This window comes from Oreochromis aureus, linkage group 18 (assembly GCF_013358895.1).
Source record: "Oreochromis aureus strain Israel breed Guangdong linkage group 18, ZZ_aureus, whole genome shotgun sequence".
NCBI lineage: Eukaryota > Metazoa > Chordata > Actinopteri > Cichliformes > Cichlidae > Oreochromis > Oreochromis aureus.
The window spans coordinates 4,244,498-4,268,898 of NC_052959.1; the positions used below are offsets into that span (position 1 = coordinate 4,244,498).

A 24,401-nucleotide genomic window follows, 5' to 3' on the forward strand; every position below is an offset into this window, starting at 1 on the left:
AGACAGCGGCGACGTCCAAAAGGTGGCTTGGGCGACGGCGTGGCAGCCGCAGGACCAGGCGAGGCTAACGCAGAGGCAGAAGCTGGACCGTGCGAAGCCGAGGCTGGACCAGGCGAAGCAGAAGCCGAGGCTGGACCAGGCGAAGCAGAAGCCGGAGCCGAGGCTGGACCAGGCGACGGCATGGGAGCCGGCGGTGACGGAGCAACAACTTCGGAGGCTGGGCCAGGAGGCGCGGAGGCCCCTGGCTGGAGACAGGCAGGGCCAGGAGGCGCGGAGGCCCCTGGCTGGAGACAGGCAGGGCCAGGAAGCGCGGAGGCCCCTGGCTGGAGACAGGCAGGGCCAGGAGGCGCGAGGCCCCTGGCTGGAGACTGGCAGGGCCAGGGCGGAGCCCCTGGCTGAGGAGGCCGGGCCTGGCTGGAAACCCTGGCTGAGGGCGGCCGGGCCAGCGCGCTGAAACCCCTGGCTGAGGAGCGGCCGGGCCAGCGGGCGCGGAAACCCCTGGCTGAGGAGCGGGAGAGCTCACAGCTGGCTCTGGATGCTGTGGCTGCAGGTCCGGGAACTGAACAGGATGGTGAATGAGTGACTGGGCGACAGAAGGCTGGGCGACAGAAGGCTGGGCGACAGGCTGGAGGACAGGAAGAGACTGAGCTACAGGGGACTGGAGGACAGGAGCAGGCCGGACTGACTGGACTGGAGCAGGCCGGACTGACTGGACTGGAGCAGGCTGGAGAGCAGGTGACTGAGCTACTGGAGCAGCCTGAGCTACAGGTGACTGGACAGGAGCAGCCTGGAGAGCCGGTGAGTGAACTGACGGAACTGGGAGCTGAACAGCAGGCGTGTGAACTGACTGGGCTGGAGGCTGAACAGCAGGCGTGTGAACTGACTGGAGTGGTGGCTGAACATCAGGCGTGTGAACTGACTGGAGTGGGGATGCTAAGGGATGAACAGAGGTAGGTGAAACTGACGACGGAGCTGAGGTTGGTGTGGCTGATGGCTGAGCTATAGACTGTGCTAGTGAGGGAGATAAAGCTACAGCCTGGGCTAATAAAGCTGGTGCCTGAGCAGGGGACACCTCAGCTAGCCTAACCAGGGATAGTGCGAGGGCGTGAAAGGCTGGAGCAGGAGGTGGATGGAGTGGTGGAGTAGCAGGTAGACCGGTTAGCTCTTCCGAGCCTCCAGAGCATGAGGGCACTGGCTGGAGAGCCTCGGCTGGGCCTCTGGAACGGTCAGGTTGGGTTCTGGCTGCCCTCAGCCTTGGCACTGGGACAGGCACGGGAGGTGGCTGGACACCATTCATCCCCACCCGAGAAACAGGAGCAGGCGTGGAGGTATACTGGGTCACGGCTGCCCTCGTCCTGGGAGCTGGCACAGGTGTGGGTGTAGGCTGACTGACAGGAGTAGAAATAACGAGTGGGTGAGCGATACTGACAGGTTTAGGTGACTGAGTATTTCCAACAGTGGCCTGAGCTGATGAAACTGGAACAGGCTGACAGGTGGATGGAGGAGCAGGCTCGGATAAAACAGTCCTAGAGTGAGCAGGCCTAGGGTTTGCATACACAGGGACTGTAACAGATTTATCAGAGATTGCGCTGGCCTTTCTGCCATCACCATTTACAGTCTTTAGTTGAACAGTCTCCGGGGGTGTTGAAGCGCGGGTATTGTCCTTAATGAATTCCAGCTCAGAGGGAGCAGAGCAGAAAAGTTCTTCCCAGGCCACATCGTCCTCTAGGAGGGAAACTCCCCATGAATCAGTAGTGAGTCCATTGTGCGTTTTAGGTGAATAATTAGATGAAGGGTGTGGAGAACAGTCACTGGAACTCACCGCCGGGAGTTGCTCAAAATGGTCCATATTATGGCGGCGTGTGCGCCGCTTTCTCTGGGAAGAGGAAGCGGCCAGGGTAAACAGATGAGCCTCTGGCGCGGTAGCCTCCATTGAGCCGAGGTGGGAGGCGTAGCCGCTGTGCCGTGGCGAGGTTGGAGGTCCGGCGAATGAGACGGCGGGTGTGTTAGCCAGGAGCGGAGCGGCGAGAGAGGGAGCGGCCGAAGCGTGGCGTGAAGCGCCCACTTTCTGCGGCAAATGCTCCGCTGCAGATGAGGCAGCAGGTGAGGGAATGCGGCGTCTCCGAGGCCCGCCCAGAGCCAGGCGAGTCCCCTCGAAGACGTGTCTCTCTCCGCCGAAGAGCCGCGCTGTTTTCCCTGAGCTCCTCTGCCCAACGGGAAAGCGCTGCCTCCTGCTGCTCATAGAGGTCAGAGTCCGCTGGGTTCCAATCGTGTCTTCGTGGCATGGGTCGTGTCATTCTGTCAGGTTTTGTGTGGAGGCGAGGAAGAAGGAACCCAAACGCAGGACTCGCAGGTAGGTGAAGACTGGTGAAGGTTTATTATAAGGAATGGATGAACAGAGGGTGAACTGACACTGACTGGCTGGATAACTGAATGGCTGACTGAATTGAGGGAACACACGGAAAGGACAACATCATACGAACATCAATGACACGACAAAGAACTGGTGAAACCGAGGAGCTTAAATACACAGGTTGAATGATGACAATGACTGGAAACGGGTGAGTACAGGGCTGAACATAATCGACTAATGACACAAGCTGACATGGGAAAAAACAGGAAGTGAGAACATTAATGTGGCAAACTAAACTGAACATGAACAGAACTGAATCACTGGGTCAGCGACCCAGGAACCCTGACAGTACCCCCCCCTTCAAAGGCCGGCACCCGACGGCCAAAAGAAAGAAAAACCAAGACAGGGTGGGCGGAGAGGGACCAGGACGGAGGGACGGAGTCCAAAACAAAGACAGTTCAGGTGGGCGGCCACGAGGCCGGTGGCCGAGCCGAAACGGTTCTGGTGGGCGGCCGCGATGAAGACGGCGGCGGCCACTGAGAAGGTCCGGTGGGCGGCCGCGAGGAAGACGGCGGCGGCCACTGAGAAGGTCCGGTGGGCGGCCGCGAGGAAGACGGCGGCGACGTCCAAAATGTGGCTTGGGCGACGGCGTGGCAGCCGCAGGACCAGGCGAGGCTAACACAGAGGCTGAAGCTGGACCGTGCGAAGCCGAGGCTGGACCAGACGAGGCAGAAGCTGGACCGTGCGAAGCCGAGGCTGGACCAGGCGAAGCAGAAGCCGAGGCTGGACCAGGCGAAGCAGACGCCGGAGCCGAGGCTGGACCAGGCGACGGCATGGGAGCCGGCGGTGACGGAGCAACAGCTTTGGAGGCTGGGCCAGTAGGCGCAGAGGCCCCTGGCTGGAGACAGGCAGGGCCAGGAGGCGCGGAGGCCCCTGGCTGGAGACTGGCAGGGCCAGGAGGCGCGGAGGCCCCTGGCTGGAGACTGGCAGGGCCAGCGGGCGCGGAGGCCCCTGGCTGAGGAGCGGCCGGGCCAGTGGGCGCGGAAACTCCTGGCTGAGGAGCGGCCGGGCCAGCAGGCGCGGAAACCCCTGGCTGAGGAGCGGGAGAGCTCACAGCTGGCTCTGGATGCTGTGGCTGCAGGTCCGGGAACTGAACAGGATGGTGAATGAGTGATTGGACTACAGAAGGCTGGGCGACAGAAGGCTGGGTGACAGGCTGGAGGACAGGAGGAGACTGAGCTACAGGGGACTGGAGGACAGGAGCAGGCCGGACTGACTGGACAGGAGCAGGCCGGACTGACTGGACTGGAGCAGGCTGGAGAGCAGGTGACTGAGCTACTGGAGCAGCCTGGAGAGCCGGTGAGGGAACTGACGGAATTTGTGAGGTTATGGCTATTCTCCTTAATGACAGCTAAGACCTACACAGTGTTGGGAAGGTTACTTTTAAAATGTATTCCATTACAGAATACTGAATACATGCCCCAAAATGTATTCTGTAACGTATTCCGTTACGTTACTCAATGAGAGTAACGTATTCTGAATACTTTGGATTACTTAATATATTATCGTGCTGTTTACAACTACGTGAATGTACTATTGCTGTGATTTATTACTGATACTGAAGGTCCGCGGCTCCGAACCGTAGTAAAGGGACCTCTGGCTAATACAGTGGGTTCCGTGTCGGGCTGGTAGCCGAAAACTAGCTTTACTTTGTTGTTTGGGTCAACTTTGCTTGCCAGAGACAGAGAGAGGCGTTGAAAGGCTGCTCCAACGAAACTTATTTTTTCCGGAGGAAAACACGAACACAGTGTACAGTTGAGTCTTAATAGCTTACTTACAAATGGGCTCGTCAGGCACTCTTCTTGGCTGCAGTGGTTATTATTATATTTACATGCTTCCAGCTCCCGTTTTTGCTCCCAGCTCCCGACTTTTCCTTTTTCTCCCTCCCTCGCTCACAGACACATAACGTGTATGGCAGTCCATTCTCCCTGCAGCACGGACTACACTGCCCATGATGCTACATTCTTTAGGGCCATGCCTGTAGCATTCTGCCTTTTAGCTTAGCACAACAACAACAGCAAAAAAGCGCTCTCTCACCCAGGAAACACGCAGAGAGAGAGCGCGTCACCCTGTAACCATGGCAACCGTAACGCTGCCGCCTGGAACAACAGAACGTAGCTGTCAAACAAACCCAAACAGTCCTGACCTGCGACAATATGAAACAGGAAAGTACCGCCGTGTAATCCATTTATTTCAACAAAGTAACTGTATTCTGAATACCACCTTTTTAAACGGTAACTGTAACGGAATACAGTTACTCATATTTTGTATTCTAAATACGTAACGGCGGTACATGTATTCCGTTACTCCCCAACACTGGACCTACGAGTATTATAGTGTGTTTTCATCACTAAACATATCAAACTTTCCCAGGAACTAAGCCGAAATAAAAACTTGTTATGATTGAAAATGTTCATTTTCTCCCCCAATTTTCCAAAAGCCCAAAAAACAGTATTTATACATACTAATATTTGATTTTGTGATTTGCTGCTGCACTCATAAAAATGAGTCATTGGATGAACTCAATTGGATTGATGGCAGGTTTTCCACGTAATACATATATTTTGGTTCAACCAAATCTACATACATCATGACAATTTAATTAAACTGAGTCAGTCGAACACAATTTTTTAAATCAGTTTAAAAGGAAGAAAATTACATTGATAAGATGTGAAAGGTTTTGGTTGGTTCAACTCAATACAATGTCATTTGAGCTAGATTGTCTTCGCATTAAAATGATTTTTTTTAAGTTCAACTAACTATTGAATTATTGAAAAAATAACAAAATGAATTTGTTTTTTCAACTCAATTTTAATCACTTGAATTAACAGCAGAAACAGAATATTTTGTGAATAAACATACATGTCACATGGTCAAATTAACCTTAACAAAATCAAAGTGCTAACAAAAAAGTGCTGGCTTACATTTGAAATGAATATTAAATCTGAATAGGACACACCTTTGTATTACTAGGCAAGACTGAAAACAAATCTGTCCCCTCAGTATAAAAGAAAATGTATGTTCTTCCTTTTTCAAACTGCAATTTGTAAAATCAGATTTCACTTAATAATCATTGTATACATTTACAGTGACACTTGCAGGTAGCTTTTCAGCAAATCCGCAGTGATAACCTACTAAACATTACAATTCACACCATTGTATGCCAGTCACTGAACATTTTAAACAACCCAACAATACTTGAATACAAAAATAATGTATATATAAAAGGTTTTCATTAAGAACATTTTTGTGTTACCAAAGCAGATGTATTTTAATTTAAAAAAAAAAACATCTCAACTTTACTTCTCTAAAACCAATGACATTCAAACTTTTACAAGCTTATAAAAACGGGAACACCAACTTTAAAAACACTGGAAGACACCAAAGTTGTCAACATTTGTTTTGTGTCTTTGAAAATCCCAAAAGCAATTAAAAAGAAAATGCTGGTTACAACCATTAAACTTTTTTTGAGCTAAATTCCCACAGTCCTTTTATCCATCTATATTAGTATAGATTAAGGGTTACATCACTCACAATAGGATGTTCATCTAAGATGTTCAAACAGAAAAGCAGACAAAAATTGAAAACTTCCATTTTTGTTTTTTTTTAAAGTCACAGTCTGAAAAAAAGAGATAAAAAGGTCAAAATCAACTTTTGTGCTGGAGTCTTGTTTGCCTAAGCAAACATCTTCATTTTCATTTGCTGCATCTTTGCACTGAGCTTTGGGCCATCCAGATTCATTCAAAAATTCTGACAAAACTCCAAAGTGTACTTGTGGTCATTTGGATAGCTCAGATCAAGTGCATAAATCAGTCCAAAGAAGACGATGAATGCCATGATGACACTACCGAGGCTGTTCATAACTGTAGTACCTTCAATGACAACTCCCACATGCTCTAGCTCCTGAATGCCTTCTCTTGTAATGGTGTAAATACCCATGACAGTTGCTGCAGTGGATCTCAACCGTTCATCCTCAGTGGAGGAGGTCTGAAAAACAGAAACAATACCTTGGTTAAGAAATAGGTTGTTTCAGGGCTCTGTCACTTGGAGGGGAACATATTATGCAAAACTCACTGCCAAACTTCACTGGTTCTCCAGTGCCCTCCCCTACTAGCCCCACGACTATCATCGGCCTCTCCTTCCAACGCTTCCCCCTGACGCAGCATTTTCTTATAATCTAGGCGGTAGCGAATAATAAATAAAGAAATCATTTCTAATAATAAATAGGTATGAACGTCACGGGAGTGCGTGTTGTACTGACTGCAGTTACTCTTACGGCCACATGGTTCACTTTTGGTAGCACCCTCAGTAAACTATAAATTGCTGTTAAAGACACCTCAAAACAATAATTTCTACTATAATATGGCATTATATAATAATAAACACAGAATGCCACATTTTTAGATTATAAAAAGAAAACAGTAAGAATGAAGTTAGCCTTAGGAGATCATCTTTCATTGAGCACATGGCGGCTGGCTAGCTGCTATCAAGCTAGCACAAGCTCCGAGTACTTAAAAGTTGGTGGCTACATAATTTGTCCTCTAAAACAAGGTGCTTTTGAAAAGACCTGTCTATTTGGTAAAAAAAAATAGTATTCCAGCATAGAGGAGAATGGTAGCACCACCAAAAGTTCAAAAAACAACTGTTACAAGCTTCTATGATAAATAGCAGTACTCTACATTCAGCTCATAGAGAAATACACAATTGGTTATATGAAAAATTAATATGTTACCTTACCTGAAGGTGTAGTTTTATCCAAAAAGTACAGAGAGGCCAAGACCAGCTGCATTCATTTAGGTGATCCTGAAAGAGCGCAAAATCTTCGAAGAGCCTGACCGTTGTGTAACTCAATAACTTTGTGTTGTTGTAACAAAGACTGCTTTGAGAGAAAATAATTTAGGTTCACCACACAAATAATAATTGCAGTAACGCTGGATTGGTACATTTGCGTTGAGTGAGATAAAAAAAAATGTTTCAGCTTAAAGAGGGGCTTGAATTTTTTTCTTTGAGTATACAAATGCGCATGTGCAAAAATGTAGTCCCCCTACCGCCAGTGCCCCAACAAACTCATTCAATTTGTGTTCAGAATCAGCCTCTGCTGGTTTAGAATAATTTTAAGTTTACACAAAGAAAGCCAAATTAATTTGGTATTTTTTTAATTACATTTATGAACAACTAACAAAATTTGTATGTGTTCGTTGAAAGGAGGACCTGAATCTGTTTTTTGAGTGTGTGCTGGATGATGTTTTGTACAGTTGGCTAACAAACAATTTGGCCATATTCATATATTCTTTCCATGAAAGACTGTGAAATTTTTCCCAAAAGGCATGAAATTACATTTGTGTGATAGCACTTAACACGTACTAATGTATATTGTCCATCCCCTGTATCTGGCTATGGCAGGAGTTCCGTCGCTCTGCCCAACAGGATAAAGTGTCCTCCTCTGTTGTATGCCATCCTCTTTTTGTTCAGGCACTTGCTCAAATGACAGGATCACTATCACGAGGGACAGCTACTTCCGCTGGGGAATATTTGCATGTCAGCCAGCCTGTCTGCCTCTTCCTCTGTCTCAATTTGTCATCCTCTCATTGTCTGATTTTCTAGTTTTTTTTAGTTCCTTCTTTTATTCTACCCAGCACAGTCTTTATGTCACTCATTCATTCAGTGTATGCTGGATGAAAAATGTGAAAGAGCTGCAAGAAACAAACAGAGATATTCTCACAGAAAAACAGTTGGATATGCTGTATCTTCCTGCCACTGTTTAAATTGCTGTATTTCTGTTTTGTGAATATAATAAAGCTCAGTCCACTCCACTGGGCTAATTACAGCTATCAAGTCTTATTGTATAGACACCAAACCAAACATGTTTATTTCACAGAAAGCTGCATTTGCCAAAAGGCACAGTACTGATTCTCTCTCTTGAGTTGAAGAACTGTACTATATACAATGGGGTACTGTTATCCCGCCACATGCTAACTGGAGCTCTTGCTTGCTAAAAGGCATACATAATTTGGATTAAATTAAAACCTAAAGGTACTTTTTTTCATTAACTTCTGCAAAATGTTCCTCAGAGTTTCCTCACCAGGGAAACAGTAGATACTGGTATGATTTTGTGGACTGCTTTTATTTTAACTTTTGATATTTCTTTTGAACCCTACCCTCATGGTCTAAATAGGCTTTGCCTTTTGCATGTTGCCATAAAGCACACATATGACAGATTTGATGAGTTGGCTTGTTAAATTAACTTTATAATGACTCACTGGACCATGTTGTGGTACGAAGTACTATAACACAAAATTATGGCCTGACATTGATTCAACTTCAGTTTATATTGCTAAAGCAGAAGAGAAAGGATAGATGGATAATTAATAGGTACATATCAAATATTATCATAGCAATGTTTTTCTCCACGTTCTGTTGTTCCTCAGTTAATTTCAGAATTTTGCCCAAGTGTGTGAAATCATATTCATAATTAATAGAAGCTTTAAAAATTGCAAACAGTAATGCTGTCTTTGTACTATTTATCAGCACTGATGATACGGCCATATTGTTTGAAATTATAGTGATTTCCACCGAATGAAAGCCAGTTTGGGACTTCCAGCGTGAGTTCAGCATTATGGCCAGTTAATTGAACAGTGTGCAGAGAAGTCGCCGCATCAGGACTGATTGCTAAGCAGGCAATGTCAGTTAATGGTTCATATATTTTAACAGATTAGGAACAACCACAGACTGTATATAAAAGATGGGCATGGCTGCTGGGTCTCAAAAGGTGAACCTAGGGCAGAAATCTGTTTTTTGTTATCTATCCTTCCACACACTTGGTATGGGATAATCTCTTTTATCTGCACATCAGGCATTTATGCCTTCCTGCCATCTTTGGTCATTATGGGTCTAAAGTGAAGATTTCTTGCCAGTTTTAGACTTGATTGATGCCCGTTCACCACTTTTTTTCTTTTTTTTTTTGTTGTGTCAGTCCTGTTCTGGAAGAAATAGGAAGTAGGCTCATCTTTCTGTTTCTCGCCTGAGGCTTTAAAGGCTCTTTTCTCAACCTACCTCATTCTTGTTGAAATCCTTCCAGGCAACCGTTTTCTACTCGCATCATCTTCATTTTATGCCAAGCCTCAGGTTCAACCTTTGTATGTACCTACTCTTCTTTCATCAAAGATCTCTCTCTGAACTCTGGCTAACTATTTAGCCAAACACTGGGGTCAAGTTCTTCTACAGCATTTGAGTTGGCCTTTTAACCTCATTCCTGTAGTTTTCTCCTTCTCTGAATCTCTTCTTTTGTTTAAACTATTCCTAAACTTTTTTATTATAGAGCTTCAGTTCAAAGTCAGTAAACCCAGTGAGGGTGTCTGAAATTATAAAAAGTCCCCTTGGAGCAGTAGATGCAGCCATTCACGGTTACCTCAGCCATCTCTTCCCTGAAGTGACCAAGATCATTCGCAATAGGTTATCCTCAGTTGCTTAATCCCTGATATCGATTCTTTTTCCGAGCACCATGACTCTGCAAGGCCGTTTGTGGGTCCCTCTTATCTCCACAGGATCTGAATGAGACGAAGGGCTCTCCTTCTGGGAATAAGTTTCTTGGTTGTAATGGAGTGTAATCTTTTTCCTCTAGGGGGCAAGTCAACTCCTTGGGGCCCTTCCTTTGAGTATTGGTTCTCAGTGAAGACTTTGTCAGCACAAATCGTTGAACTCTCAGAGCCTCCTGAGCAACTGGCCAAGGTACTGTGCACCATCATCTGGAGTCAGTTAGTTCTCCCTTGATGTGTTCTGAATAACCTGGCCAGTTGACCATGTGCCCATTCAGGGGGGCTATTCCATCCCAAGTTAACTCTGTAAAAGAGGTTTCTGTCCAAAAAGTCCAAAAGGTGGCAACAAAACAATATCCATAAATCCAAATGGTGGCCAACTCACATACAGACATACAGGAAACAAACAGGATGAACAATGAACACATACAAACTGACGTTTTTATTATACTGAGGACTAATCTGGGGGAAACAACACACCAGAAGCAACAAAAAAAGACTAGGTGAAAGTAATCAAATATAATGTTTGTGTCTTTGGTGGTGTGATGGCTTCTTTTAATGTAGATCATCACTGCATTTTCAGTACACTTGATGGATTTTGCTTTTATCAATTTAATCAATTTACCACCCTGTTGCAGGGCAACATTCCACTTTTTTATATCATATATGTCATTATTTCTACTCAAGAGTTTTTAATTTGTAATACTCAAAACAACTAATGTCTGTTTCATCCACCAGAAGTAATCGACAAAACTGTTACATTTTTTCTCGTCCCCAAGCTGAAATGCTGATGTTGAGACTCCATGGTTTATGGGCACACAGACCTTAGAGTTCTGCTGCTGAGCAGGTTGGAATTATATACACGAGGCTGCCTCGGGCTGACCTGGATGAGTTCCAGCTGGCGCCTGTCAAACATAAATAAAAATAATGATGCAAGCCTTCTAATATTATTAGACAAAATGGTTCAGTAGCCCAAATGAATCACAGGAGTGACCCAAAAGTGTTGTAGTGACTCTAGCGTTGGTCCTGGGAACTTGCTTATTTTGCCAAGAACAAGAAAACAACATTTTACAATAAAATTGGGTCACTGACTAAAGACCTTTGTTGAGTTCCACCTTAGCATGCTCACCATAACCTGTTAATCTTTTCAGCTTGAGTCTTATCATGTGAGACTTAACATGTGTACCTAATTGTTTTGAGACTGGTCACTGACCCCCCGGTAAAATGTACATTCCCTTTTTTTGTTTTGTTTTGTTTTGTTATTTTTTCACAACTTTTACTTTGAAGTGGAATGTTCTCATTGACCGGTGTGACCACTCTCTAGGATTGTGCGACTGATGCCTAAAATGTGAAGTGTGAAATGTGAAGTGAAGACAAAGTTTGCTGCTTGCCAGTAAAGTGTTTATGTCCCACATTTACCAATTTTAAAGTCCTCACTTCCTGCAGTCAAATACACTTTTTTATATTCTTTATAGTTACATAAAGAAAGATCTATTTCGATGGAAAGAAATCACACAAATGCTGCTTCTATCTGACAGTCGCTGGGTTCAAAACTTCCCTTTATGCAAATGTCCTGTGATGCAGGGAGCAACAGCCTGTCCGCTTCTCTCTGTAAAACATTCAAACAAAATAGAGGTTGGAAATATCATCATGGCTAACAGTTGTCTAGTTCATAATGGCCAGACTTTAACAAGTGAAAGCTAAGTGAACATTACTACGCAGAAGCAGAGTGGGAGTCTGCTCTTCAGAAAGTGAAGAGCCAGAGACAAAGCGCAGAAAGCACATTTACATTCACCTCTCACACAACGTTGGCTAAATATGAAAAGATGAAAAACAGAAAGTTACGTGTGCTTCGTTGTAACTAATCGTCTCCCAAATGCACATGCCTGATATGTGCCAGCCACTTATGAACTACTTGAAAAATATACACAACAAGAGACTGCTTTAGTAAAACAACTTGCTTCTGTAATTGAGCAGCAAATGTTATTTCTTAAATGAGTGTGAGTGGAAAGGAAATTTGACAAAGATTATGAAAGCATGTGTTACTGGAATTCTCACAGATGAAATTAGGAACAGGAATGATGAAAATTGATGGAAGACTTGTATCTTGACTATAACTGAGAAAATAGATTTTCTGATTTGTCTTCAACTTTGTCTTCAAGTAGTTCCTCAAGCTCTGGACAATACCCTCGTTCTTGAAAATTGTTACCAGTACACTCCATCAATCCTTAAGCCCCTCTCTCCTGGACATTTCCACACCTCCACAGATATGCCATCCCTGTCTTCATAGCTCTCTCTTCCACCTCTGCATTGATCACTAACATTTCTTCATCTGTCCTCCTTTCCATTTCATTTTCTTCATCCATCAGCTTCTCAAACATATCTTCTCAACACAACAACTTTCCTCAGTCATTAGTACAGTTCCTTCTTGATCTATCACCCCAACTTGCTGCACATCCTAGTCAGCTGAATCTCTCTGCCACAATACAAGGTCATTTCTTCTTCCTTAGTATCTAGCCTCCAATACAATTCACTTCTCTCTTTGCCACTTCTCTCTTTGCTATATGCCTAGGTTTACAATCCTCTTTGACAACTTCTTCCTTTGAATGCACTTCCTTATTCCACTACCAGGTCTCCTTGTCTTTGTTCCTCTTTCCAGAGAATACACTTTTTTCCCTCACCACTTTTTGCTGTACTTTCCACTACTGTAAGTACTTGCTCATAGGGGTTTGTTGTTCTCTATGTTATTGTAGTGTCTTTCCCTGACAATATAAACCGCCTTGAGGTGACAGTTGTTGTGATTTGGCTCTATATAAAAAAAATTAAATGGAATTTAGTCACTCTGTATGACAGTATGCTTTAATACAAAAAATAATAGATACTACTCAAGTCTACAGTGTAGTTCAGTTACTTGCCAACAACCTGGGTGGATGGATGTAATAGCTAAGAAGAAAGGCCACAGTGAAACTGTCCAAAGTAATGATGCACATTTATTAATTATTGGGGTTTTCAAATATATTAGCTGATATTTATGCAAGAAAATTTTGTTATTTTATTCTCACTTATTTGTCTGTATTGTTATTGTTTGGAACGCTGGCGAAATGGAGTTTCGCTGTGAGCAGGGTATGAACCTGCGCGGGGAGCCCCCATTGGATTTCAAATCCAACGCCTTAACCTCTCGGCCATCACAGCTCCCAGAAGACCCGTATGAAAAGAACATCGAGGGAACAGTTTACCCTGCCCGGGATAGGGTTACCGGGGCCCCGCCCTGGAGCCAGGCCCGGGGAGGGTGCCCGGGGGCGAGCGTCTGGTGGCCGGGCCTTAGTCCATGGGGCCCGGCCGGGCACAGCCCGAAGAGGAGACATGGGCCCATCCTCCCGCAGGCCCACCACCCGCAGGAGGCGCCATAGGGGTCGGGTGCAATGTGTGTCGGGCGGCGGCCAGGAGCGGAGGCCCTGGCGGACCGATCCCCGGCTGCCAAGACTGGCAATAGGGACATGGAATGTCACCTCTCTGGTGGGGAAGGAGCCTGAGTTAGTGCGTGAGGTTGAGAAGTACCGGCTAGATATAGTCGGGCTCACCTCTATGCATGGCTTGGGCTCTGGAACTAGTCTCCTGAGAGGGGCTGGACTCTGTCTCAGTCTGGAGTTGCCCCTGGTGAGAGGCGGCGGGCTGGGGTGGGTATTCTAATATCCCCTGGCTTGCTGCCGGCACGTTGGGGGTTTTCCCGGTGGATGAGAGGGTTTGTTCCCCGCGCCTCAGGGTCAGGGAACGGGTCCTGACTGTCATCTGCGCTTATGCGCCGAGTGGCAGTTCAGAGTACCCAGCCTTCTTAGAGTCCCTGGGGGGTGCTGGAAGGTGCCCCACCTGGAGACTCTGTTGTCCTACTGGGAGACTTCAATGCTCACGTGGGTAACGACAGCGAGACCTGGAGGGGTGTGATTGGGAGGAACGGCCTCCCTGATCTGAACCCGAGTGGTGTTTTGTTATTGGACTTCTGTGCAAATCACAGTTTGGCCATAACGAACACCTTGTTCGAACATAAGAGTGTCCATAAGTGCACGTGGCACCAGGATGCTCTAGGCCGCAGGTCGATGATCGATTTTGTAATCGTATCACCAGACCTGCGACCATATGTTCTGGACACTCGGGTAAAGAGAGGGGCTGAGCTGTCAACTGATCACCACCTGGTGGTGAGTTGGATCAGGTGGCGGGGAGGACGCTGGACAGACCCGGTGCACCTAAACGTGTAGTGAGGGTGTGCTGGGAACGTCTAGCAGAGGCCCCAGTCCGCGAGATCTTCAACGCACACCTCCGGCAGAGCTTCAACAACATTCCGAGGGAGACTGGGGACATTGAGTCCGAATGGACCATGTTCAGCGTCTCCATTGCGAAGCTGCTGCATTGAGCTGCGGCCGCAAGGTGATTGGTGCCTGCCGTGGTGGTAATCCCGAACCAAATGGTGGACACCAGAGGTGAAGGGAGCCACCAGGCTGAAGAAGGAGTCCTATCGGGCTTGGTTAGCCTGTGGGACTCCAGAGGCAGCTGACAGGTATCGACAGGCCAAGCGGAATGCGGCTCAGGCAGTGGCTGAAGCAAAAACTCGGGTGTGGGAGGAGTTCGAGAGGCCATGGAAAAGACTTTCGGACTGCCTCGAAGAGATTCTGGCAAACCGTCAGGCGTCTCAGGAGGGGAAAGCGGTGCTCTACCTGCACTGTGTATAGTGCTGGCGGTGCGCTGCTGGCGTCGACTGAGAAAATTGTCAGACGGTGGAAGGAATACTGAGGACCTCCTTAATCCCACTGACACGTCTTCCGAGGAGGAAGCAGAGTCTGGGGATGAGGGAATGACCCGCCAATTTCTGGGGTCGAGGTCACTGAGGCAGTTAAACAACTCCTCGGTGGCAGAGCCCCTGGTGTTGATGAGGTCCGCCCGAGTTCCTGAAGGCTCTGGACGTTGTAGGGCTGTCCTGGTTGACACGCCTCTACAATGTTGCGTGGAGATCAGGGGCAGTACCCTGGACTGGCAGACCGGGGTGGTGGTCCCCATCTTTAAGAAGGGAGACCGGAGGTGTGTTCCAACTACAGGGGATCACACTCCTCAGCCTCCCTGGGAAAGTCTATGCCAGGTGCTGGAAAGGAGAGTTCGTCCGTTAGTCGAACCTCGGATACAGGAGGAACAATGCGGTTTTCGTCCTGGTCGCGGAACACTGGACCAGCTCTTTATCCTCTCGAGGATACTTGAGGGTGCATGGGAGTTTGCCCAACCAGTCTACATGTGTTTTGTGGACTTGGAGAAGGCATTCGACCATGTCCCTCGGGTGTCCTGTGGGAGGTGTTATGGGAGTATGGGGTGTCTGGCCCACTGTTACGGGCCATTCGATCCCTATACAACCGTTGCAAGAGTTTGGTTCGCATTGCCGGCAATAAGTCGGACTTGTTTCCGGTGGGTGATGGGCTCCGCCAGGGCTGCCCTTTATCACCGATTCTGTTCATAATTTTATGGACAGGATTTCTAGGCGCAGCCAAGTGGCGGAGGGCTTTCACTTGGTGGCCTCAGAATCTCATCTCTGCTTTTGCGGATGATGTGGTTCTGATGGCTTCATCGGTGGGGCCTCCAGCTCGCACTGGAGCAGTTCGCAGCGAGAGTGTGAAGCAGCGGGAATGAGGATCAGCACCTCCAAATCTGAGGCCATGGTTCTCAGCCGGAAAAGGGTGGAGTGCCCACTCCGGGTCGGGATGAGTTCCTGCCCCAAGTGGAGGAGTTCAAGTATCTCGGGGTCTTGTTCGCGAGTGATGGGAGAAGGGAGCGGAGATCGACAGACGGATTGGTGCTGCGGCTGCAGTGATGCGGACGCTGCACCGGTCCGTCGTGGTGAAGAGGGAGCTGAGTGTAAAAGCGAAGCTCTCAATTTACCGGTCGATCACGTCCCGACCCTCACCTATGGCCACGAGCTGTGGGTAGTGACCGAAAGAACGAGATCGCGGGTACAAGCGGCAGAAATGAGCTTCCTCCGAAGGGTGGCTGGCCTCTCCCTTAGAGATAGGGTGAGAAGTTCGGCCATCCGGGAGGGGCTCAGAGTAGAGCCGCTGCTCCTCCACATCGAAAGGAGCCAGTTGAGGTGGTTCGGGCATCTGACAAGGATGCCCCTGGGCGCCTCCTGGGTGAGGTGTTCGGGCATGTCCCACCGGAGGAGGCCCAGGGGCAGACCCAGGATGCGCTGGAGAGATTATATCTCTCGGCTGGCCTGGGAACGCCTTTGGTGTTCCCCGGATGAGCTGGAGGAGGTGGCTGGGGAGAGGGAGGTCTGGGCTTCTCTGCTTAGGCTGCTGCCCCCGCGACCCGACTTCGGATAAAGCGGATGAGGATGGATGGATGGATGTTATTGTTTGCAGTATTTCCACTGTAAAAAATAGTCACATTTAGGATTTGTCACTAGTTGAAGATTGCATATGTACATGTAGATGGAAATCAAAATACTACTGCTAAACATTTTGCATTACAAGTAAAGAAAAAAACTGTGTTTTTTATTTTTTACCATGTTTCTTAAATAGAAAGTGATGTGTTCAGACATGTAATTTTGTCAGAGCTAACAAGCAATTTTTCATTGCAGTTTTTTTCAAAATGCTGACAAAGAAGAAAAAAAACTCCTTCTGCAGCACCAGTGAATTTGTAATGTGACCTTGTCTGTTCTTGGTCGGAGGTAATAAATGTGTTTGCCTAGTGAGTCTTGGGAAGCAATATAGAGAATAAATTATTTTTTTGGATGTTTTTGCAGGCTGTCATGTGAAACTGATGAGCTCTATGAAACCTGAATTTCAGATTTGTCAGCCATGATGTTGCTGTTGATACACTTACAATAAACCACCTTATGATAAGAGCAACTGTCTCCCTGCCTGCCTCTCTCTCAGTCAAGGTCAAACAAGCTCCAACTTTGCATTTAAATGCTTGCCTTACACTGTTAGCAAACATGAATCATTTCTCTGGATACATTTGTAATAATTTAATTTGGAAGTAATTTCAAAACTCAAATCTACACCATTATTATTGATGACTGTGTCAAATGACCTACAGGTACACAGGCATAAAGTCCACACACACACACACACACACACACACACACACACACACACACACGGACACACACACTGGTCGATTTCACCAATTCTACCTCATTAATTCAAACAGTCTGACTTTCTAAACATCATAAATCACAGCAGAACTAGGAGCCCAACCCTCCTCACCTTTTCATTCCCTCCCACTTTCTTTTAACCTTATCTTCTCTCCATCTCTCGCTCTATGTCATCTACTCCCTCCTCAGTCACTCTCTCATTTTCTCTTGCTTCCCCTCGCTTCTTTGGGAGGTCCAGAAAGTTTGCAGTTTGCAGTCTAAATAGTGCTCTGATGGATTGGCTGTCTTCCATGGGCCTGAAGATTAGCCCAAGGGCAAACCCACTTCTGTTTCCTGGGTGCCATGCTGAAGATGAATAACTGTTTATTAACCCAATGCAGAGTGAGTCCTTCCCCACATCATTATGGGGTAGAGGGGGAAAAAAATACAGACAGCTTGAGCTGGCCAGTGTAGCACTCCCTCACCTCATCTCTGTCACTCTTCCTGTCCCTCTCTCTCTTCTCTCTCTCCCCATTCCTCTCTTGCTTCCTCTAGCAGATAAACCAGCAGCCTGATGTAATGTGACAGTGTACGTTTGGTTCCTGTTTGCACCCTGACAACTCAGGAAATTGGCTTTTCATCTTACAAAAAATACTGCCTTCCATATATTAGAGGACATTCATCTTATTATGAAGAGCTGAAGGTAATTGGAAGTTTGTGCATCCGTTATATTAAACATTTTGTGGTGAACATTTTGATGTTGCATGTAAAAATTTCACCAGGTTAAAGTCACAGCTTCAATGTCATTTAGGCAATTTGCATGTAGTGTGAATTGTCCCCTTATTGTAGACCCAATTGAGGAAATTTGAAGAAAATAATTTCTAGAAGATCACTTAGCATCCACTACGTTACTGGTGACCTGTCATGGGATATGTTTTGTTTTTGTGACATGCTAAATAAAATCGTATATCTTTTGACATTAGACATGCTAAATATGCTTCTTATTTATTTTAAAAGCTTTTCCATTTGAATGTTCAAAATGGATAAAAACTATATCAAATGTTCACCCTCTAGGTCATCATGAGTGATAACCCATACCCTAACCCTATCTGTTGGAGACAACCAAAAAGGAAAAACGTGAACAGTTTGATGCATTCAAGGTAGAATGCCATCCATGCATTGTTTGTTTGTTTGTTCTTTGTTTTTGGTTTTTTGAGTGCAAAGACTTGAGAGAGCAATTTTTAAAAAGAACAAATGCTCCAATAACAGAATTAGTTAAGATATAGACCTCAGAGGGTCTGAACCTAAGGTCTGCGATGCTTTGCAAGTTGCCTCATGGATGCACTGAGGTCAGTTTGATTGTACAAGCACAATGAATACAACACAGAAAGTTGCTGTGAAGAAGAGAATATGAACCAGTCTTTATTTACCTCAAACCCAACAGCAAAGTTTCCATTTAACTTTTTACATTTTTAATACATATTCCAAGCTACTGTTAGACTTATCGTAGAAACTTGGTGCGATGAGATAGTGTTGAAGCCATCTCTCTAGTCTCACGTGACATTACAGAAGAAAAGGGCACAATGTGACGGTATAATTATATAAATGCCAGTCAAATCGCAAATGGTGGAAATTATGATGAAAGTATGACATTTCTGTCACATTTCTTTGTTCATGTAGTCTTTTGTAGAACCTCTGTCTGTCTGTCTTTTCCCTTCATTTCTACATATCTGTATTCATCTGCTTTTTTTGTTTCTTTAATTGAACACTGTTCAAATTTGCCATCTCTGCCTAGCATAAAACTGTGGTGTATTATTTTTTCTGAATTTCCAATTTTCTTTTCCTTCCAGCTGTATTATTTGAAACTTTAAAAATGTTTAATCTCTAGGACTGTGTTCTCTTTTTTGTGTAATATTATCAAAAATGAGAAACCTTTTCTCTCAGAACGGCGCTACACATTAGTTCATGCATTTCTTACCTCTAGGCTGGACTGTTACAATTCTGTATTATCAGGTTTCCTGATAGAAAGTACTGCAGTAAGAATGGGACTCCCTCTGGTCACACTTCATTGGCTTCCTGTTAAATCCACAATTTAATGTGAAATCCTTCTCTCGTACACTCAAGTCCTAACTGATCAGAGCCTATCATCTCTTAAAGACCGACAATGCCACGTTATCCTGAAAGAGCACATCACTCTCAGGCTTTCAGGCTTATTTCCCAGACTATTTACTTTTTATTGTATAGTTTTTCAGTTCAGTTTTTTCAGTGTTTAGTCTTTTTTTAATTACTATAATATGGAGGGCATACGTCAGAGGCAAGATTTACAAAAATTAGTACAGGCATTACAATAAAAACACAGGCGTTTTTGAAAGCAGCTGACTCACACTTTTGTAGACATCCAAATTCCCAATACACACATCCATCAATGCCTTAACGGGAACGTGTAATGCAATTTTTACCAAAGTAATACATATTAAAGCTAGGGATATTTCCTCTATTTTTATTTCATTTTAGTTAGTTTTCCAATTTTACAAAGTCGTTTCAGTTCAATTTAACCCTATACTAAAAAAATTAATAGTAAATATTTCAATCAGAAACTGAAATCAACTTTAATAATAACAACGATAATTCACCTTTAGGAACAAGATTTTGAGGCTCAATGGACTTCGTCTATTTCAGAGATACAAGTAAATCTAAACAATCAATCAAATTTCTTATAAACACCTAGAGTAAAGCAAACCTGAAGCTTTTCATGAGATCTATGCTCTGTCATCAATGGATAGTAGCCCATTTTTTCTGACTGATTATCCTGACTGTTGCACAGGAAACATCAAAATACCAATTAAGAATTTAAGAATGTAGGACTATTTAAAATGAAATTACTTTGTTAGATAAAGTTTTAAAAATGTTTTACCCTTCTTGTATTAGATTGTATTTTGTATTAGATGTCTAGTTCAGTCAGACCTCATCCCCTTAACCTTAACCCCACTACCAGCATTACATTTTGCACTTCATACTTCACTTCAACATTTTCATAGTGAATCTCACCAATATGTGTTGGAAAAGCTGAAGACAGTCTTATCTGTATAATACTGTATCGCTAATATGTTACTTCTTAATCAACACAAAAAGGTCCTCAAAGTGATAAACTACTTAGTGATAAGCAACATGTCTATTAGACTCCATTTCTACTTTGCTTTTTAAAGAATTTATTTTAACATTGCACTCAACAACAAACAAATCCTCAAGGGCCAAACTGCATTTTATTTCTTCACGTCAATGCCTAGCGGATTTACTTTACCAAGTGGATCATCATGGCCTTGCCATATTGGTCCATGTGATTGACCTTTATTATAATTATGTATTTATTTTATTTTATTTTATTATCAGTTGTTACAGACAGGACAGACATGACTGGGGGATAGGACAGGGAGAAAGAAAGAATGAAAGAAAGAAAGAAAGAGAAAGAAAGAAAAAATAGAGGGGAGAGAGAAAAAAAGCAAACAAACAAACAAACAAAAAAGAAAAAAACACCTGGATCACCTGTCGAGAGAAGAAAAAAACAGAAGAGAAAACAAACAAAAAAGAGCAACATAATAAATACAACACCATCACAATAAACTAGCTAACAGTAAATAACAGTAGATACTAAATATTAAATGTTATTGTGCAGCATGCAAGAGCGACAGCTCACAATGTGCTTTGAGGTAGCAGCCAAGAAAGGTGTAGTTTGTGTCTGTGAACACATGTGTGTACACCTGTGTGCACACCTGTGTGGATGGCCTGATCACATCTTAAATTAGTCACTAAGTCATAGTACTATATCACCCTGACAGACCACTTCACTCTCAAACTGCTAGCTTGCTTATGATTCCTAACATATTTAAAATTAGGATGGGAGACAGAGCTTTAGGTTTTCAGGCCTCTCTTCTGTGGAAGACTGACACCCTCTATACATTCAAGATTTGGCTTAAAACTTTCCTTTTTGATAAAGCTGATAGTTAGGGCTGAATCAAGTCTTAGAATTCTGGGAGCTTCCGATGAGCATTTCTTTTTCTCTGACCTCTTTTCACTTTCTGTATGTTTATACACCATTTTGCATTTAATCAGTTGTTATTCAACTCTGGGCTCTCTTCTACAGTTTGTCCTTTGTACTGTACCTCTCTGCTCTCTTCTTTTCCCCTCAGGCCCAACTTATTGCAACAGATGTCTGACCCTCCCTGAGCCTGGTTATGCCGGAGGTTTCTTTCTGTTAAAAAGTATGTTTTTTCTTCCCACTGTCACCAAGTGCTTTCTCATAGGGGACTGTCTGATAGTTGGGGTTTTGTCTGTATTATTCTAAGGTTTTTACCTTACAATACAAAGTGCTTTTAGATGACTACTGTTGTGATATACCAGTAAATAAATAAAACTGAAATGAATTTATTCAATCTAGGATGGGTAAAAAGGACATTTTCAAACTGTTTTAAGTCTATTATGTTATAGACCAAGCTGAGACTCTGCAATCCTCAGAGAATGCTGCAGAAAACCCAAGAGTTACATTTCAGAGTCTACAGGCATCAGTTAGCATGTTAAATGTTACAGTTCATGACAGTATAATTAGAAAAAGATGCAACAAATATGACTGGTGTGGAAAGGTTACCCCAAAAAAGCTTCTTATCTCTGAAAAGAACATGGCAGCCTGACTTTGGAAAGGTTTGGAAAGGTGCATTTGAAGAAACCACTTCTGGAACAATGTCCCTTGGACAGATGAGACCAAAGTCAAAATGTTTGGTGATAATGCACAGCTCCAAGTTTGTACTGATATGTTGTGTTTGATTTTTGTCAAATGCCTTACACCACCTGTCAAGCACAGTGGTGGAGGGATGAGCTGGGGCTGTTTCACAGCTATAGGGCCTGGATACCCTGCAGTCATTGAGCTGGCATCAACTCCTTTGTATACCATTAATATTCAAGCATTCTTAGTGTTCTAGAATCAAATGTACAGCCATCTATCCATAGCTTTGCTGACACTGGGTCATGTAACTGGACAATGATCCCAACCACACCAACAAATCTTCAACATAATGGTTGAAAATTCACTGACAGTCTAATTTCTCTGCAATATCCAACTTACTCATGTTTTCTTATATTTGCAATGAGTTTCTCATGTTTAGCTGACAGATATGGTTGCCATTGTCTTCCAGCTGTTTTCACCCTCTCCATTATCAACCTGTTTCATGAATCCATGTGATAATTTCCTCTGTGCTTTTATTTTGTGGACACAGTAAGAACATTTCTATTCACATATTAGTGAATAAGGGTCTGTGTTAGTAGTATGTTTTAAAATATTGAGTGCTTCCATTTAATTGTAGTTGTAGTAGCATATTTGTTTGCATGAACTGTGGACAGTGACTTAAAGAACAGCATCACCAAGTGAAATTAAACTAACTGCAGACTCAATAGATATTTACTTTTGAAATAGCAACAATTTTGGAGAAAATACTGTAGAAATTCCCCCATCACTAGTTTTATAGCATCACCCTGTAAAAGTATAGTAATGTTCTAAATTAAATTAATTGAACCATACTAACAGAACGTTACTGTAAAATGCACATTTTTTTCTTTCACTCTTGTCTCTAACTTCCCATAAATGAGCCTCTGAGGCAGGGAGTTTAATGCAGTTAATCCTGTTCTTAATCTCGTTTTTTTTCTTGTAAAACAAAAAGGTTAGTGTTAGATAAGATTAACCTGTTCTGTTTGGCTTTGACTGGCTTCTTTCCAGTCGCTGTGATTGGTTGTTACATGCAGGCAACTGATGATCTGGGGGAGATCTGGGGTTGTTAGAATGTTGTACTACAGCCTCATCTGTTATTGGAAACTTGGCTAACTTTCTTGTTTAATGTTTAACTCCATTGCTTCTGATAGGTGCCCTTAATAAGGTTTTCAAGCCTTTGAAAGCACATACAGTGGCTTGCAAAAGTATTCGGCCCCCATGAACTTTTCCACATTTTGTCACATTACAGCCACAAACATGAATCAATTTTATTGGAATTCCACGTGAAAGACCAATACAAAGTGGTGTACACGTGAGAAGTGGAATGAAAATCATACATGATTCCAAACATTTTTTACCAATAAATAACTGAAAAGTGGGGTGTGCGTAATTATTCAGCCCCCTGAGTCAATACTTTGTAGAACCACCTTTGCTGCAATTACAGCTGCCAGTCTTTTAGGGTATGTCTCTACCAGCTTTGCACATCTAGAGACTGAAATCCTTGCCCATTCTTCTTTGCAAAACAGCACCAGCTCAGTCAGATTAGATGGACAGCGTTTGTGAACAGCAGTTTTCAGATCTTGCCACAGATTCTCGATTGGATTTAGATCTGGACTTTGACTGGGCCATTCTAACACATGGATATGTTTTGTTTTAAACCATTCCATTGTTGCCCTGGCTTTATGTTTAGGGTCGTTGTCCTGCTGGAAGGTGAACCTCCGCCCCAGTCTCAAGTCTTTTGCAGACTCCAAGAGGTTTTCTTCCAAGATTGCCCTGTATTTGGCTCCATCCATCTTCTGTTTTGCAAAGAAGAATTGGCAAGAATTTCAGTCTGTAGATGTGCAAAGCTGGTAGAGACATACCCCAAAAGACTGGCAGCTGTAATTGCAGCAAAAGGTGGTTCTACAAAGTATTGACTCAGGGGGCTGAATAATTACGCACACCCCACTTTTCAGTTATTTATTAGTAAAAAATGTTTGGAATCATGTATGATTTTCGTTCCACTTCTCACGTGTACACCACTTTGTATTGGTCTTTCACGTGGAATTCCAATAAAATTTATTCATGTTTGTGGCTGTAATGTGACAAAATGTGGAAAAGTTCAAGGGGGCCGAATACTTTTGCAAGCCACTGTATGTCTGCAGCAGGTCTCTGCTTTGTTTAACGTGTCTAACAGTGACTATAAAAAACACTTGGTTTCGTGTATTTAACAGCAAACTCTTCCTGACTTTCAGTGCTCACTTGCAAAAGTACCAGCAGTGTAGAACAGAAAGGTATTGACGGAAGGTAAGGAGGATGTGCCCTAGGCACGGTCAAAGGTTCCCAAGTCTGAGTTTTTCTTAGAACTGGGTAGAAAAATGCAGAAAGGATTATGGACCCATCTGAAAGGATGTTACAATTTGAGCAATGTGTATTGATGGCTGAAGATGATGGAGCTACATACACTGGAGATAAAGAACATCACACACCAGTGTTTTGGGATGAGTTTTAGAAACTGGAGCTGATTAAATATTGAAAAAGGGTAGAAGACTTTAGTATAAGATTAGTGCACAGACTAGCAAGAATAATTTTAATGTCTAACAACAT

General features: G+C 44.1%; 1 non-coding gene across 1 annotated transcript; it reads right to left on the bottom strand.

The window, feature by feature from the left end:
• Positions 1-13,058: 13,058 nt before the first annotated feature.
• trnas-uga lies at positions 13,059-13,140 on the bottom strand. Its single transcript has one exon. It is a non-coding gene; the product is annotated as a tRNA-Ser (tRNA).
• Positions 13,141-24,401: the final 11,261 nt, after the last annotated feature.